The 18,858-nt window shown below is 54.1% G+C and overlaps 1 long non-coding RNA gene across 1 annotated transcript; it reads left to right on the top strand.

Annotated features, from left to right (window-relative positions):
• The first annotated feature begins 2,395 nt into the window (after positions 1–2,395).
• LOC123607623 lies at positions 2,396–3,260 on the top strand. The gene is made up of 2 exons (XR_006716813.1): positions 2,396–2,537; positions 2,611–3,260. It is a non-coding gene; the product is annotated as an uncharacterized LOC123607623 (long non-coding RNA).
• Positions 3,261–18,858: the final 15,598 nt, after the last annotated feature.

Raw genomic sequence — 18,858 nt, 5'->3', positions numbered from 1 at the left:
ATTTTCAAATGTCAAACCAACCTTGCATTCTCAGGATAAATCCCAGGTGGAGTATGTACACATGATTTATAATCTATTTAATATATTGCTAGATTGGATTTGCTAGTATTTTATTAAATATTTTTGCAGCTATATTCATAAGAAATATTAGTTTGTTTTCTTTGTTTGGTAACAATAGAGATTTTAGAATTCAGAGGGTAAAGAACAAAGACAGACTGTGTTCCAAATCTCCTAACCAACCAACCAGGGAGATTTCTTCAAATGACAGGACAAGGCAGAAAGAGTGAGAAAGGGTATACTGGATTTCATGTTTATCTTTGACACTTACTTTTAAGGCTTCCTTAATCCATTCTATCCCATTTATAAAATTAAGTTTTGAATTGGCTAAAGAGCCAGAAATTAAGCTTTGTAGCTATGTAAGATCTGCTGTAATGCTGACATCAGAGGAAGAATGCACCTTTGTATGGACTGACTTTCTCCATCCACTTTGTTCCTTTGTATTTAAGGAATGGTCTATGAAAAGCCTTTTAAAACTAACATGGGCCTGACTCATTATGTTTCCCAAAGTCAGATTCCAGCAAATGTTAGGATTCCTTTTCTAATCACTACTGTAACTGGAATTAGCAACTGAAGGGAGATGCTAGCCCTGCCAACATTTCTGAGGTCATAACGACAAGGTATTATTGACTTAATTTCTCCAATGCAAATTGTGTACACACACACACACACACACACACACACAACATAAAAACACGTAAACATACCTCTCTGTGTGTGTATGATTAAGCAAAACTCTACTTTTGCATTATGGGATGGTTCACAGAGACCATCTGGATAGCTCAGGTCTATGGTTGACATTGTGGCACTGGGTTAAAAAATGAAATAGGATGTGGAAGTCACTTTGTCGTCTTAGGTTGCCTGTTTGCCCCTTTCATAGTAGTTGTGATATAGATTTGAAGCCGGACATCTTATGGGGTCCCAATGGGCTGTTTGGTTTTCTTCTTGCAAGCTACAGATGAATGTACTTTGGTGCAGAGCTAGAGGAAGAGTCTCTCCACCACCCTTCCCACTGAGGAAGGGGCCCCGAGCTCCCAGTGAGAGCCTTACTGTTCAGGCAGCCACACCCCTCCTCACTTTCCATCTGGGTGCCTCCCCACAAACTAATCTCCTTTCCATTTCCTGCTGAACTTTGCGATTGCCTAGCCCCTGCCAGTGTTACCCCACTTCCTCTATTTGGAGGTACTCCTCTACCCTTTCCTAATTCGCCCTCATGACGTGTGTCATACTTTTCTACACCAAGCTGTCACTAATCCGCTTTCCTCATGTAGGGAGGTAGAGAGGAGAGTCTGGGTGGTGCTTTGTCTAGTAAAATAAGCAAATTTGGAAGAATGTATAAGGCTGAGGATGTTGTCTGGGGCAGGGAGGCTGGACAAGAGTGTCTAAGGTCATGTCTCCATCAGGGTTTTAGAAACACTGTCAGCCTGCTAAGTGGGAAAAGCAAGAGGTGTTAGGATTCAGTGGTAGATGGGGTGTAGACCGTGAGCCAGGTGGGATGGAAACATCTGGAAAACTGGTTTCTAGAGACTAGGTTCAGCCACCTTGTGAGGTGCTCAGAGGCCAGGCTTCAAACTCCAGAGGTGTAAGCTCTGATGTAAACAAAGGGTTTGGAGGACAGGATGGGACTGAGATGGGACCCGGGATCACTGTCCACAGACTAGTGTGCACAGGGCAGGGAGAGGCAGCCACTGGGGACCCAAACAAGAACTTCCCATTTAGCTCAGTTGGGAGAGTGATGATACTAAAGTCTGCCTACTTGGGTGGGAAGAAGGGAATGGTTGCAGAACTTTAAGTGCTGGGTATCTCAGTGAAAACTGGTTTAAGAACTAAGGATGGGCTAGGGAGCAGGCATTTGGGTATAGATGATTAAGTGAATTTGAAGAAGTAGTGGGAAAGATCCAGTATTGTGTCAGGAAAAGAGGCCCACTGATCACTGGGTTTGGCTACTCTGTCCTTTGATGTCATTTCCAGGTCAAGGGTGAAGGTATCAATTTTGTCAATGCATCTCAAAGTAACCACATTCTCAGAAACAAATTCATGATATACAAACTCCGAAGATACCAAATTATAATCCAAGAATAGGGAGTTTTTTTGTTAACTTACAATAAGAAGTATTTCTTTCTGGTGATATTCATGCATGTTGCCCAAATTAGTAGCCATCAGCTATGATTAGGGCACAGCATAGTGGAGGATATTTGAGCACCCTGCGAAAACTCTCAGGACAATTCCTGGTACTATGTAAGTCTCTTGCATGTGAATGTCTGCCCAATCCCTTCTATCTGGGCACTGTTGAACAAACACCCACTCATATCTGGCCCCCTCTTCCCTTTTGCAAGCCGTCTTCTCAGGTACGTCACTGCCATTGGCCGGACTACTGATCCTTCGTATGATTCCTGCAAGGCCTGGCCTGGCTCCGTATTGCGTTGCTTTACGGATGCCCCATCTCCTGAAGACTGCTTCAGAACCATCATCTCCATTAGGTGAGAATTCCGATAATTTAAACTTGGAAGCTCCCCTTCAGTCTGAGCTATTTTAACTTCTCTGTATTGACAGGTGGGCAAAATGAGACAATGGTCTGAAAACCTGTATCCTCCCAAGACTCTCTATCTTCAATAATTTTAACAAATGGTCTGATGGAGAGACAGATGAAAAAAGCCCATAAACTTGAAACGAAGGGACCATGCAGCACCCACTAATGTTTTTGACTTTTGTGAACTCTCATTTTGCTGTCACTTTATTTTTGTGTTATATTATCACATTAGAACAAGAATGCTCGGGGCATCATGGCTTACTCTGCCTCATTGGGCCTCCATTCCAGAGATTCCACAGACACTTCCCACCCTGGCAGGATGCAGAGACTTGACCTGAAAGTACATGAGGACCATCGACAGGAAGGCAGACCCATCATTTGGGAATCTTGACAGAATGCGGATTCTGAATCTGTCTGAGGTCTGAGGTGGGGCCGGGGATCTGCATTTCTAGCCAGCTCCCAGATGACAGAGGTGCCACTTGTCTGTGGACCTTGAGTGGCACGGCTCCAGTGGTTTGGAGACTCAGTCTCCTGAGTGATTACCTCAGTTTCCTCCATTGTCAACTTTGTGGCCTTACGCAAATGCCTTTGCCTATGTGTCTATACAGCAGGAATACTTCTTACTTCCCAGGCTCTTGTGAAGATGGAAATCATTAATATTTAGTCCCTTTGATAGTGTCTGTCACTTCCTTCCTGCCTCGACCTTTCTTTCAAGCCCCCTCTGAGTCCCTCTTCAGGCCAATCTCTGGCTTCCAGTTCTGGATGTCCCCACCAGAAGATATGGTGCAGCTGTCCCAGGGTTTTTTTCTTTCATTTAAAAAATAATATTTAGGGGGGCCTGGGTGGCGCAGTCGGTTAAGCGTCCGACTTCAGCCAGGTCACGATCTCGCGGTCCGTGAGTTCGAGCCCCGCGTCAGGCTCGGGCTGATGGCTCAGAGCCTGGAGCCTGTTTCCGATTCTGTGTCTCCCTCTCTCTCTGCCCCTCCCCTGTTCATGCTCTGTCTCTCTCTGTCCCCAAAAAATAAATAAACGTTGAAAAAAAAATTAAAAAAAAATGTTTATTTATTTTTGAGAGAAAGAGAGAGAGAGAGAGAGAGAGCACAAGTGGGGGCAGGGGGCAGAGAGAAAGGGAGACACAGAATCCGAAGCAGGCTCCAGGCTCTGAGCTGTCAGCACAGAGCCCGATGTGGGGCTCGAACTCACAAACTGTGAGATCATGACCGGAGCCAAAGTTGGATGCTTAACCAACTGAGCCATGCAGATGCCCCCCCCCACCCACCCCCAGGGTTTTTTCAAAGGCATTCAGTCTGCTCAGGCACCAGCTAGCTCCTTGGTTTGTCCCCAGCTCCTGTTCTCAATGGGAAGTCCCCCTTCCTCTGGCCCCTGGCTCACAGTTCCCAAAACCTGGGTTCCTCCTGGGCCTCAGAATCCTGAGTGCACCTGGCTTGGACCCTCACCACCTACAAATACTGTTGAAAAGTGCCTCATCTTAGTGACATCATTGGAAGAGGTCAGACGACGACCTTTCTCCCACCACTGCAAGGCTGCTGTCTGGAGACAGTAAGAAAGTCTGGCTTCCAAACTGAATGGAGTTCGTGCTTATTTTGGAGAAGACGTCTCCTTCTCCGGGTGATCTGCCCCCCTGAGAAGTCAGCTAGAGGCCTGCGCTTTCCCAAAAACGGACTGACCCGGTGGCACCCTGGGAAGTGGTTCCTTTCTGGCATTTAAAGACTACCCTAATTTCGTTGCCACGTGCGATGTGCAATCCCAGATTGTTGAGAAGAGCTTTGGCCACAGGTTTCCTGTGTACGGGGAAGAGACCAGAGCCTGGCCTTGCTGTTTGAGAGAGAGCAGGACGTTCTTGTGTAGAGAACAAGGGGAAATCATCGAGTTGTCCATGATTACCAAAGGATATGTAAGAAATATGTTGTCTAAGGTGGAAATTGCTACCCTTGGGTAACAGGAAAAGGCTGGCCATTACATTATAAGTAGGAAATGGGAGGTAATGAAATAGATGCCTGCACCCAGCGCAACCTCGATAAGCAAGTTTTCGTCACACCTTGTCGATTCATCTTCTCAGATGGCTCTCCTCTCAGGCATCGAAACTCGGTGTCTAATACCAATCAGTGAAATGAACAAAGAGATTTGCCCAGCTGTCGCCACTGTTATCGGAGGCTAATACCAACAGGGTGCTACTAAAAGATCCCCACAATGTCCTCTGAATTGGAAAAGGCACCTGAAGGGATCCAAGCTGAGTTGCTGGTGTCCGTGCTCCTGACTTCCCAAACGCCGTGAGTTCTGACGGCCTTTGGAAGTCACGGGGAAGTCACTGCATTCAAGGCTTAATGGGCTCAGGCTTCCAACAGTCCCGCGGGCACGGAGAGGTCATTGCAAAAATGTTTTCCTTGTGTGTGGATTACCGCTCACCTCCCTAAAGGGCTGGGGAGCACTTTAACCATAATGCCTGGTTTGTCCCAGCCTGCTGACTCCTGGTAAGATTTCTGGTGAGAAATTAGGCACAAGGAATGGTGTCCCCAAGCTATGGGAGGAGCAAGTCAACCGTAAGTCTCCTGAGAGCATACGGCTATACTCACAGGAGGTCCGTTCAGAGTAATGGTTGTTACAGAATCCATGCTAGCAAATGCCATAGAGATCACCTCCTTATTTTGCAGCTTTAGAGCTTGGGTCTCAGAGGTGGAAAGTCCTTGACTGTACAAGTTAGAAACCGAGGGGGGACAAAGGCTCCTGACCCCCAGGCTAGCGGATGGGGGGGGCACGAACCCTGACGTCACATCCCCAACCGGCCCCTCCTCTGCTATCACAGCTGTTATAAAGTGCCGTATCCAGGGGCGCCTGGGTGGCTCGGGCAGTTAAGCGTCCGACTCGTGACATCGGCTCCGATCATGATCTCGCAGTTCGTGGGTTCAAGCCCCGCATTGGGCTCTGCACTGACAGCATGGAGCCTGCTTGAGATTCTCTCTCTCCCGCTGTCTCTCTGACCCTACCCCCCTTGCTCTGGTTCTCTCTCCCTCTCAAAACAAATAAATATAAATATCTCTTAAAAAATAAATATATAAAGTGGGGTGTCCAGTGGAGAGACGGGAGTGAGGTCTCCTAGGTACCCAGTTCTGGAGCTGCCATTTTGGGGGCCGGCAACTTCTGGAATGATGTGGTGCACACCCCCAGGACTGGGCACGACACAGGAACACCTGTGATCCGGCCCAACTCACACACACCAAAGTCGCAGGGTCCCCAAGCATGACACAAATGGGTGGGGTGAGCCCCTGCCGGGCAACAAAATCCACGGGCTTGGAGCTCGGGCCTGGGGTTTTTTTTTTTTACAGCAGAGGTATGGAAAAGCTACGGAGGCCTCAGGGCCGAATCGAGCCCGGTATGATCTGTGCCCAGCCTTCTAGTCAGAGAAGGGGAAGTTTGGGCCAAAGTGGGAAGTGGTTTCCCCAGTGTCACTCAGAGCATCATTGGCTGAACCAGGGTGGGGACCCAGGGTTTCTAGGTGCAGGGCCTGCTCTCTCCCCCCACGATGCCTTAAATGGTAGCGAAAACAGTGCTGTGGGGAAAGGCGGGCACAGGGGCGGCTGGAAGAAGAGACCGATGGCCAGTAGCAGAGACAGCCTCTGGCAAGCTGGAGCACAGTGGGACGGTTGTCACGGGGCACGCAGTTGGCGTCTCCCTGAACCTGTAGGAAGTGATTTCGATTCCTTGTCTGTCTCTCTCTTACACACACACCCACACACGCGCGCACGTGTGCACCTTTCTGTTCACCTCTGACCCTTTGTCCTCGGTAGACCAGCGCTCTGTGCACCCCACTGCCGTGGCGGCACAATTCCCAAGCCCAGCCACCCCCAAAACCCTCCCGATGCCGCCTCCAAACAGAGGCCCCCCTCCCCCCCCCGCCCGCCGTTCAGACACGTCAGTCCCTGATTCGCACCTGTGGCTGCAGGCGGAGACATCTGGGAAATGGGACGAGGAATGTTGTAGCTCGGGATCCTGGAAGCTGAGCGGAGAGAATTAGAAATGAACCCCGCAGACGCATCGGTAGGTGTTGCTGTGATTTGGGGGTCTGTGTCCTTCCCCCCACACCCCAGACAGCATCGCCAACCCCATGTGCCCGGAGGCTCTATGTCTCAGTCTTCTCCGCTCTCTCCCCAGGAGCCCCGGGCCCTGGAGGAGGGAAGCAGGGGTGAGGCCATAGCCTTGGTCAGCCCTGCCCCTGTGTGCTCCGGGCCCTGACAGCAGATTCCAGGCTGCCCTGCTCTCCCCAAAGCAGCTCCTGCAACAACAGGTGTGGGGCTCCCTCTCTGCTGCACGGGAGCCAGTGTGGGGTGTGTGATGTCCGGCAACGGGGGACAGGACCTCTTCCCTTCTGCGCCTTGTGCCTTCATCTCAAAATAACCTCAAACTCCACCTGAAACACGGGCTTTGAAGTTCACGGTCCCTGAAGCATCAGGGAAGGGGAAACGTATGAACTGAGGACCCAGGAGTCAGGCTGCCTCCCCTGTGTGGTCAGAAAGCAAGATGCACTGTGCACAGGACCTCCTCCTCGCGTGAAGCTTGGAGGGGACCTGCCTGATTCCAACTCCTTCGAGAAACCTCTTCCCTAGTCCTTGCTCTGCCCTTGGGTCCGGCGGTCTTTCTCTTGTCCTCCTTTGTTAGGGCCCCGCCGGGGCTCCCCGTGGGTGGAGACTGACTTGGGGTGAGCCCACCCCAGCCTGCTTGCTCCCTGATGTGCACGGGGCAGGCCCTTGCTCCCGATGTCCTGCCTCCCCGGCCGACACGGTGTCCGTGACTTCCCAATCCTGTTCCAGCAACTGGGTCCGTCAGTGAGTGAGGGGACCCTGGGTGGGGAGGGGACATGGATGGACCCACGTTGCCCCATGGGCCTCATCAGATGGGTGAATTGGGGAGGTTTTGCTCACATGGAACTTCGTTGAGGTTTTAGCAATTAAATGACACGTACCCACGTGTCTTAATCACAACTGCTGTCACTGAGGCCCCTGGACGTCTGTGCCAGGGTCTGAAATGGCAGGAAACAGTTTTTGAGGTCATTAGAAGGTCGTGGAGGGGCTGAGGTGCTTGTGGGGGGGGGATACACTTGCTGCTCCCAGCGGCCTTTATACTGCGTCTGTGAGCCATGACCTCAGAGGGGCCCGGGGGAAAACTGGGGAACCACAGGGAGAGATAAGGGGGATTTTGTGACTCCTAATATCTGGGAACAGACCAGTGCCAAGGGGAAAAGATACAGGGGGAGAGGCACATCCAGAGCGGCCGTGATGGGCGAGGTCCCCTCCTGTTCTCTGTGCCGCAATCATGACACTTCCGAGCCACCTAACAGAGCCCTTCCACGGGGCACTTCTCAGTGACTGGCCCATCTCCCAAGCTCCCCTTTGTGCTAAGACGAGTTTGGGGGGCCCCAGAGGGCGCAGTGGTGGGGGCTGCTGTTCAGAGACCTGGAGCAGCCGATGGACTAGAGCCTCCCTCCGGGGCACGCGTCGCCTGAGGCTGGAGGTCCCGGATGAAACACTCAGACAAGCACCTCGGTCACTTGAACCCAATTCCTGTAGCTGAACATGTGCTCACTTGCGCTGGTCCCGATCACCTTCTCCAGGGACTTGAGGGTGAGGACTCGGCCCGACCTTGGCCTCCAGCAGACAACAGGAGATGGGCAACCTCCTCCTCTCGCCCAGCCCAGTGAGGCTGTGTCCTGAGCCGTTAAAAGTAGCTAATGTCGATTTAGTGGCAGCTGTGAGCTAGGCAAAGCGAGAATCTCACAACCTCATCTGCCAGACCTAGCGCAGCTCCCCGTTTTACAGACGGGGAAACCGAGGCCACATCCTAGACAGTAGTCTCCGGGGACGCTCCCCCAGCCACTGGGGTCTGACGTCCTACGCCTGACTCTCTGAAGCCCTTCCTCGGCCTGACGCTGGCAAAGGAAGACAGCTCGTGTGAGGGACCAACAGGGAATATGCGAGAAGGAGGAAAGAGAGCCCTGTTGAGACCAGACACAGGAAGAGGCCCCAGCTCCCGGGACAGAGAAGGTGCCCAGTGCTGGGCGCTGCACCGTGTGTAGACCACAGGACTGGTACGTGGCTGGCTGCGTATGAGGTGGGGGCGGGGGGTGCAGGCACATGTGGAAAAGCCAAGAATAGCAGAAAGGCTGTGCTCTTGAGCCAGGGAGGAGAACTCAGATCCCACCGCGTTAAGCAGAGGCTGCTGGGAGGAAACAGAGGCAGCTGGTGGAGACCAGGAGTCCTCCAGTGCTGGGCAGTTCCCCTCGTGTAGCAGCCAAGGTGCGGATGTGGTTTCCAGCTCTCTGGAGGCCCCAGAAGATGTGTATCCTGGCCTCATGCGTGCTTGATTCAGAGATAAGCACTGGGCTGGAACCGGAGGGAAGGCGGGAGGGGGGCCAGGGGCAGATTCCCTGGTGCCCCACACCTTCCCTGCCCTCCCCCTCCCGTCTGGCCCGGTGCACCTGCCCAGCTGAGCCTCGCTGGCCCGAGCCTGTGCCGTGACCACAGACAGAGACCTCTTACTGTCCCTGCCACCGTGAAGGCACCGGCTGTCTGTGCTTTGGGAAAGTCCCTAGATGCAGAACGGAGGAACTGGGCCCGAGGCGCACCAGTGCACGGGGACGCGGTACCCTCTTTCCCCAGCCTCGTTCCTTCCACACCTGCCTTGAGTCTGATCGGTCGGCCCCCCCTCGGTTGCCTGAGCTTCCCTGTCATTCCTGAGCCGCAGGTCGGGGCAGGGCTCAGCCTGCCTTGGCCTCTCTCTGAGCTGAGGCTCCGCTCTGGCCTCGCTCATGGGCTCTGAGGGCCCAGACCCAGGCTGCCCCTCTGGGCCCTCTATCCTCCCACTCCCCTGTTTGATCGGCAGCGTTTCTCCCCCGTCCAGGGTAACCTCAAAGGTGGCACCGTCTCTCCCTGCCCTTGTCATCGCCAGCATCCCCCACAAGAGCCCTTGCTGCAAACCAGAAATACTGGAACCCTCCTTGCCCACCTCAGCCACCACAGCCAGCGGCCAGTGCGCAGGCCTCTCCTCGCACTGGGCTCTGGGACACGGGAGGCAGATGAGGCCTGTGCCCCAGGGTGGTTTCTGCATTTTCTACCAGGTGCCGAATGTCTCTGAGCCAGGACCCTTGGGAACCAGTATGAAATGCAGCCTGGAGGGGCCCCTGGGGGGCTCAGTCGGTGAAGCATCCAACTTCGGCTCAGGTCATGATCTCGCAGTTTGTGAGTTCGAGCCCCGCGTCGGGCTCTGTGCTGAGAGCCTGCTTGGGATTCTCTCTCTCTCCTCTCTCTCTGCGCCTCCCCAATGTGAGCTCTCTCTCTTTCTCAAAACAAAAGAAAATAAAACAAAGTAAAAACTTGTCGTTACCAAGCAGACTATTTTCCAGATGATGGGGACACAATGGTGTTTATTACGTGAAGGAAAGGAAAAAAGGAACGAAGGAAGGAAGGAAGGAAGGGAAGGCCAGCCAACTGCTATACTCTGGTTGACTGTCTTAGCTAGGAGTGCACACAGCTAGCTGGAGGAAGAGGGACACACGGGGTGCGGTGGCAATGATCAGGCTCATGTTGTCCTTCACTGCAGACTGCTCATTTCTTCTCCCTCCTACACACAGATGCTGCATAATCATAAGTATGCACTTCGTTAATCACAGTTGTCCTTAATCAGATACCACGATTTAGGTGTGCAATTTTCTTTTAGAAATATTTTTTGTTCTTAATTCTTCTTTGATGTTTATTTATTTTTGAGAGAGACAGAGACAGGGTGCGAGCAGGAGAGGGGCAGAGAGAGAGAGGGAGACACAGAACCTGAAGCAGGCCCCGGGCTCCGAGCTATCAGCACAGAGCCCGACGCGGGGCTCGAACTCACAAACCATGAGATCATGACCTGAGCTGAAGTCAGCCGCTCAACAGACTGAGCCACGCAGGTGCCCTTCTTTTATAAATATTAATACAAGTTTTGTTTTGTTTTTTTAACATTGTGAAATAGAGAGTTTAGCCTTAAAAAAAAATACTAAACTATTTCAGTGCCCAAAATTATTAATGGCATTAAAAAATTTCTATTAGAGACATCTGGGGGCCTCAGTTGCTTAAGTGCCCGGCTCTTGATTTTGGCTCAGGGCATAATCTTGGCTCAGGTCATGATCTCACAGCTCATGGGCTCCAGCGTTGGGCTCTGCGTTGACAGTGCAGAGACTGCTTGAGATTCTCTTTGTCCTTCTCTCTTTCTCAAAATAAATAAATAAACATTTTAAAATTAAGTAAGTTTTTAAACAACTCTTTTTTAATGCTTGTTTTTGAAAGAGAGAGAGAGACTAAGTGTGAGCGGGGGTGGGGCAGAGAGAGAGGGGGAAAGGTATTTATTATGACGTTCTAAAAAGGGGGAAACTGAGGCTCAGGGGTGCGACGCCTTGTCCCGCCCACCCCTGCTGAGCGGCAGAAGGCCAATCAGAACCCCCCCCCCTCTGGCTGGCAGGGTCTTCCCCCAGGCACTACCCCTGGCCGGCCTGGCTGCCTTCCACTGCTCGAGAACAGCAAGGCCGAAAGTAATCTTGGGTAAGAGATTTCTGGCCGCGGCGGGCTGTTGCACAAGCTGCCGCTTGGTCAAGCCGTCGAGCGTTTTTGCTGGCTGGCGCTGGGCACACCGTCCTTGCACAGCAGACCCGGCACAGATAGGGAGGTATTTGCGTAGTTCCTCGGTCAGTTTGCACACATTCCAACCCGACCCAGGTCTCAGGTCACGAAATCACTCGTGGACCGCAGAATTCGGCGAAAAGCAATGGTCCCTCCGCCTGCTGCTAGCTCAGTGGCTGGGTGCAGCTCCTCGGGACAGTCAGAGAACATTCCATGTTGATCCACAGAATGGACAACGGTTAGGACTCCGAGTTCTGGAGGCACAAAGACCCCAACCCCAGCTCTGTCATCTTCTGTGTAGTTAACTTCACTTCTCTGAGCACCAGTGTGCACGTAGGGACAATACGTCCTAAAGGATATATTTCGAAGGGCACCGTGGAAGCGAAAGAAGGTGAGGAATGCCATATGCCAACAAGTACAGACCGTGGGTCCTCCATACCAGAGCCATTGGAACGCAGGGTGGTGTCCGGGAAGCACCTCGCCATGAGACAAGACCTGGAGACCAACCTGTCACTGTCTTGGAGAATCATTTTATTTACTTGCTTCTTCTTCCGTGTGAAGCGTGACTGACGTAATTATTTTTGGCAACATCTTTTGTTTGTAAGAGGATGGCACGAATGCACATGGGCCTCGTGGTTCACCTCACCTCCTGGGTCTCATGTCTCCTTCTACAAAATGGCGGGCATTGGCGGGCTGTGTTCAAAGTCCCCTCCGTGGTGGATGCTGCTGTGGGGTCTGTCTGTAGTCAGTGTGTGAGAAGCATGTGTGGAAATGTCTGAGCTGATATCAGAGGAAGCACAGAACGTGTAAGCAGTAGGAGGAGAGCGTGACACCCAGGGAGGGACAGGAGACACAACAGGGTCCCCTGACGGGCCCCACTGAGCTGGGTGCACCTGCAAATTCACAAGGCTGATGCACCCAGACGTGACAACTCTCCCGGAGAAGAGCACACAGGCCAAGAGGAGGGCTTCTTGTCTTCGAGTCTCTTTTTCTTGATGTTTATTTATTTTTGAGAGGAGAGAGAGAGAGAGAGAGAGCACAAATGGGGGAGGGGCAGAGAGAAAGGGGGACAGAGGATCTGAAGCAGATTCCCCACTGACAGCAGAGAGCCCAGTGTGGGGCTCGAACTCATGAACCATGAGATCATGACCTGATCCGAAATCCAGAGTCGGACGCTTCACTGACCGAGCCACCCAGGTGCCCCGGTATTCTGTCTTTTAAACAATATGTTACTGTGACCAAAACAAAGACCTCACTCTTACGTCTTTGCTTCTCCCCCCCCCCCCTCCTTAGGAAACTGCCTTAAATTTGTTTCAAGTCTTTTCTAAGATTCTGTGAAGATATTCAAACACGTCTGGTTCCCGAAAGACAGACACTAGCACTTTAAGAGGCCAGTGTCTTCTGAAAACACATAGTCAAGTTCAGACAGTTGCCTATCGATGAGGGACACCTGGGCTCTGGTTACCGCACGACGTTCAGAGCCGGTCTTTTGCAGCTCTCCGTCCAGCCACGTGTCTCTCCCTGAAGACACAGAAGGACATGGCTTCTGCTCTAACAAGACGGTGCAATCCTTCCCCTGGTGGCTCATCCCATGTCCCAACGTCAGAAAGGACCCAGGCCACTTCGGTGGCTGTAGAGAGAGGCGGGGCCTGGCTTTAATCAGTGCTAATGATGTCATGAAGGAACCCAAGGCCAGGGGGTGCTGACAACCCGGGAATCCAAGGGACTTCTCCCGTGCGCATCAGAGGAGCTGGTGGGGACCGGGACCGGGACCGGGTGGGGACCGGGTGGGGCTGGGCCGCGCCCAGGCCCTGTGCACCGGCCTGTGTACCAGTGAGAGACGAGCCCCCACGGTGCATCCTTACTTCCCACTCGACCTCCATGAACCGAAATGTGGCTTTTGCCAGAAACCTCACCCCGGGCACTGCCAAAGGTCTTGGGTGATGTCACAGTGTCATCTGCAGCTACGCAGCCCTGATTTTATGCAATTGATCTTTGTTTTCCCTGGCATTTCAGGACAGTTCCCCTTTTACCCGCCCCCCGCCCCCGCCCCAGCACATCTAATCCATCGGCGCGTTCCCACAGCTGCCCACACCCATGCATCCTGTCCCCACAGGAAACCCCTGTCCCTTCCCCGGGGTCCCCTTCCACCTGGTCCCCTCTCTTACATGTTTGCACTGCATTTGGTTCCCCCCAAGGCGATGGCCATGCATGTCTGCTGGTCATGGCAGGCCCACCTACCACCCTTGGGCACCACCATTCTCAGACTACACCCTCTGTCGCCCCAGCCGGCCTAGGAGCCCCGGCTGAGGTCCCTGCCGGCTCCCACATCCTGGCCTTTGCCACCGCCCTTGCCCCGGGCCTCCTCACTGCCATTCCGGGGCCTGAACGGTGGCTCCGTGGCTCAGGTCTCACCAAAACAGCAGTTCGTTGGGGGAGGTCCCTCAAAGAGGTGATGGCCTGAGGGGCCCCAGCCAGCTGTCCATCCAGGCTGCACACACGTCATCAGGGCCTGCTCTTCTGTCCCTGTCCACGTGTTCTGAGAGGTGGACTCTGCCCCCGTGCAGACGGGGTCCAGGGCCCCCAGATGCACCCCAGCGCTCACAGCCCCACCAGCCTCGGGGCACTGCTCTGTAAGGGCTGCTGGGGGGTGGGAACAGGGGAGACCTCCTCTCCTGACCTCGGCTTTCCCCTGGGACCCCAGGGCTTGCGGCCAGGCCCCTCCTGAGCTCCTGCCGCACTCCTGACCCCTTCTGGGCATCACAACATCCTCAGGGGCACAAAAGGTCCCCGAGGCCTGACTGTCGCTCTCACGGCCCCTCCCGCCGCCTTCCTCCTCACACTCGTGGACCCGGGCACCGTCACTGCCCACGGGCCACCCCGGGCACTCCATGCCGCGTCCACTTGTGCCCCACTGTTCACTGGGTGCGGCTGGATGCCGGGTTCCCGCAGGGATGCCGCCGTCCTGAGCCCAGAGCCACAAACTGAAACACCTTTCTAGTAAGTTCCCAGCATTACCAGTGGGATACAGGGAACAGACAGCTAGCTGTGGCACTGGGATGAGGGGAGAGAGGACATGGGTGCTGTGGGGGGAGGGTGTGGAGGGGCTATGGCTCAGACCTGGGGGTCCCTCTGTCCGACCCTGCCTTCTGTCCGAGGCCCCGTCCACAGGAGGGGGCCCTGGCCTCCACCCGCAGCCCAGCCCTGATGACCCGGGTGTAGACAGGCGGCCAGGAGCTGCTGCCCCGTCCCCCAGAGGCACATGCAGACGGGCACGACCCCCACCTGGTCGCAGGGGCGGCCCGCCCTCCCCACACCCTCCACCTGGCCCCATGGAGGCTTCCCCCACAGACCACTTCTCTGCCTGGAGGGACCTCACCTCCCTCCCTGGCAGGCAGGGGTGAGTCACACCGACTTCAAACACGGCCCCAAATGTCACCCCTCTTTGAACAGCGCCCCCTCTTCCTGGCCCGCCCGCCCCCGCCCTGAGCAGGCATGCCTGAGGTCTCCCCACCGGCTGCAGGGGTGGGACCTGCTCCCCGCTGGGAGCCAAGTCAGCCAGGACAGCCCGGCCCAGAGGAGGGGAAGCTGACACAGACGCTCATCCAGTGTCTGGCCTCAGTTTCCCCAGCAGGCCTGCCGGCGTGCACGGTTTGTCCCCGGGCCAGGACTGGTTTCTGCAAGGCCTCAGGCACCACTGCCACCTGCTGGCCGTCTACCCCTTGGGCAGGCTGGACTCACGGGCACACTGTTCCTGTTCTTTCCTTGGGGCAATCAGACACTCACATTCTTCAGTGCCAGAGCCGCGCCTGGATTTGTGGGTGCTGGCAGCACGGGTCTGCTGTCTGGACTTAGACGTCCCCAGAGGAGTGGGGAACACGTTGGCAGCCCCCACGGCCGGCCGTCGAGGCTGGGCTCCGAGGTCCGAAGCAGCCAAGGTTGGTTAGGTAGGGGAGACTCTAAACCTTCAACAGCACTCGGTTTCACTTAGGCCGAAATGAAGACGTCTTGCAAATGCGTCAAAGCCACGCCAGCAACACGCTGCCTGGTTTAAATTTCCCTGTGACCCTGTCATCGTCTACAAACGACACACACTGGCCACGATCGCTCCTTTCTGGGAGCTCCGCCCGTGTCTCCTCATCGTGACCGTTACTCCAGAAAACGATGACCACCTCCTTGTTCTCTGACCCTCACAGCAATGACCTGGGCCCTTAAATGCGGGAATCGAAGCCAGGATAACTGGTCAGACCGTCTAGAAGAGCCGCCGGGAGGTCATATCGGGTCTGCGCGCCTCCCGGAAGGGACTGCATCTTCAACAGGAAGTTCTCCTGCCTCTGGCACAGATCTGCACGCTCGATTTTCCCTCACATCCTTCTCCATGCATTGTGACCAAGAGCCTCTGGAAATACTCACTGACCCCAGGGTGGACTTGCTTCCCCAATGCAGAGCCTTGTCCTTTTTCCCCATCTCCAAATTGTTAGCCACGCTTGGATGCCACTGCTTCTGGCATCTGGGGACACCCGAGGCAGCCAGCAGAGGGTTTATGTTAGCGTTCCCTGAGCCTCCTGGGAGAAATGGCACAAGGGACTCCTGGGACGGAGGTGAAGTCGCCGGGCTCCAGGTTGAAGCCATGAAGGAAAAAGGGAGTCCAGGATGGGCCTGAGCCTCTTAGGAGGGGACATTACTCCAAGGCAAAGTCTTGTCCTGGGACCCCACTTTGGCCCCTCCAGAGCAGGCTCAGGCTCCCCTGTGTAGACCACCAGGGGAGATTCATTCATTCATTCATTCATTCATTCACATATTCATCAGATAATTTCTGAGCATCTACTGCGGAGGACAATGCCAGGTGCTGGGAATGGGAAGTTGATAAGAGACTACCGGGTTTCTGTTCTCAAAGCGTGGGGAGCCTCCTGAGGGAGACGCGGATTGATCAGAACGTCACAGAAATGATTGTGTAATCACACCGAGAATGCCACCCAGGAAGATGACATCTTACACAAAAGCACAAAACAAAGGGACTCTATGTGACCGGGGGGGTCCACCAGGCCTCCCGAGGAAAGGACCTTCGCACAGCGGAGGGACAGATGAGAGTTAGCTCGGCGGAGAGCAGGGAGAATGCCCCCATAGAAGGAACAGAGGCTCTCCGTTCCCAAGGCAGAAGGACAGAGGCCTCTCTGAGGATCTGAAAGAAGGCGTAAGCTGGAGCAGCAGCTCTAAGCTGGGTGTCTCCCACCTGATCCCCAGGGGCCCGGGGCAGGGGCTGGTGGCACAGAGGCCCTGGCTGATTTCTTCCCCAGGGGAGCCCAGCAGACAGCTGCACTCACTGCAGGCCAGGCCTTCCAGTGCTCGAGGAGAATCAGATAAGCAGAGCCGAGGCCCCTCCTTGACAGGGACGTCTGTACCTAGAATGGCGTCCGGAATGCCGTAAGCGCTCAACGGGCATTTGTTGACTGAGTGAACGGGAAGGTCCTCTGCCCCAACCTTGGAAGGCGGCCTCCAGTCCGGGGATGCTCCCAGATCCTTCTGAGTTTTCCCTTCACCTCCGTTTGTCCCTGGGATGGCTGAGAATGCTTTGGGATTGCTCAAGTCCATGGGTATCAATCGAGCAATTTTTTTTTTCCCCTGGGGAGCATTAGGAAGCAAGATACAGAGTAAATACACATTGGTCCCCCCTCGTCATGCTCTTACACTCTGGTTGTGTGTTCTGTTCTTGCCCCTCCTTGCTGACCACTCTCCCCCTTCCCGTCAGAGAAGTAAGAACGAGGTTTTAGGTCTACCCTGGAGAACCCCAACTCAGAGTGACCTATACCCCGTGCTCCCTTTGGACGTGTGGTGCCCTGGAACCATTCCTCATGGCATCAGGGCCAGTGTGGCGTTCACGGCTCCTCGCTGAGGCTCACGGCTGTGGGTGCGTTTCCTGTGGGAAGCTTGCAGGCGCCTGGGTCAGGGATTCGGGAGTTATTCGTGGACGTCACCAATCTCCACCTGTTCTATTTTCACTTTTGAAGACTGTATGTGAGAACAGAGGGTGTCAGAGGGGCGAGTCCCTGCGCTGAAGAAAAATACCCGTGAAGAAAGAAGGCGTGAGAGAAGTTTCAGATCCAGTAAGCCTCAAAGGGGCTAAGCACCCGTCTTAAGATCGCACAGATAGCTCTTCAAAGTGGGGATGTAGGCTGAGGTCACACAGGCTCCAGAGCTTTGTTCCAGTGGCTACTCCGGTAACCTCCAGGGGAAAGAATGATACAGACACAGGTTATTGCACGCTCGTGGCAGGTGGCCAAATACGGGCACAGGCTCCGTGCAAAGCGGCGTGTGTATATGCATCCCCTTGCAACGTGATTTTGTGGGGTCTATTTCCCGCCTTTGGAAGCTGGAGCCTCCAGTGAGCAACGATGATGATAATAACAGATACTGAGATGCATGGCAGTGGGATTTTGCAAGCCCCAGAAGCTAAGCCTTGGGAGATCTTGTGATGTTTGCTTTGACCTCTCGAAACTCTGCTCTGAGACCACCAAGTAAGAATGCCTGCCTCGTCCTCTGGAGGATGCATGGTCACATGCAAAAAAAAAAAAAACAAAACAAAACAAAAAAAAAACAGAGACCAACACCAACTGCTGGACATGTGACCCCAGGGCCGCTGACCTTGCAGCTGGATGAAGCTGAACGGATGAGCTGAGGTCAAACAGCCCAGAAAGCACAGCCCAGCTGGTGCTCCAGACAGTCCTCACGGCCTTGAGCTATGACAACCGGTCATTGTCTGCAGCCACTAATTTCAGAGTGGTTTGTTATGCATCAGTAAGCCACTTAGACATCCCCCGTTTCACACCCCATCCCCTTTTCCACCACCGCACCGTCTTATTCAAGCCCCACAATGACCCTGTGGGTTCTTTTTCCATTTTACAGATGCGGAAACAGGGCCTCACAGAGTTGCTGCAAAGCCATTAAGTAGCAGAGGAAGAGGTTGCACCCGTGTCCACGTGGCCCTGAAGGCCCCTCTTTCCTTGCTGCACTCACTCGTCACACACCACGGACACGGGGTCGGAATGCAGGTCGTGGTGCTGGAAGCAGAGGCTTCCCGATCCGTGGCACGCCCTCACCTCTTCTGGTCACAGAACAAAGGCCAGAACTGGGGAGTCGGGGAAAGACACAGGTGCCCTGAGTACACTACAGGAAAAGGATGGGCTTGGACTTGTGTTGGCTTTATTGAGCGGGCACACATGGTCAAAAGCTACTGTGACTGAGACCCATGCCCTTGGCTCTTCTACAAAGCTAACACAAACCAAGGGCGTCAGAGCGATTCACAAAAGCAGTGGTGGGGGCAGTGCCTGGGTGGCTCAGTCAGGCAAGCGTCCAAATTTGGCTCAGGTCATGATCTCACGGTTTGCAAGTTGGAGCCCCACATCAGGGCTCCACACTGGCAGTGCAGAGCCTGCATGGGATTCTCTCTCTCTCTCCCTCTGTCTGCCACTTCCCTACGCGCACTCTTTTGCTCTCTCTCTCAAAAGTAAATAGACTTGGGGCGCCTGGGTGGCTCAGTCGGTTGGGCGTCTCACTTCAGCTCAGGTCATGACCTCATGGATCGTGGGTTCGAGCCCCGCGTCGGGCTCTGTG

Source organism: Leopardus geoffroyi, chromosome A2 (genome assembly GCF_018350155.1).
Source record: "Leopardus geoffroyi isolate Oge1 chromosome A2, O.geoffroyi_Oge1_pat1.0, whole genome shotgun sequence".
Lineage (NCBI taxonomy): Eukaryota > Metazoa > Chordata > Mammalia > Carnivora > Felidae > Leopardus > Leopardus geoffroyi.
Note: the sequence above shows the minus strand (reverse complement) of the source record. Positions and strands in the feature narration are given on the sequence as shown.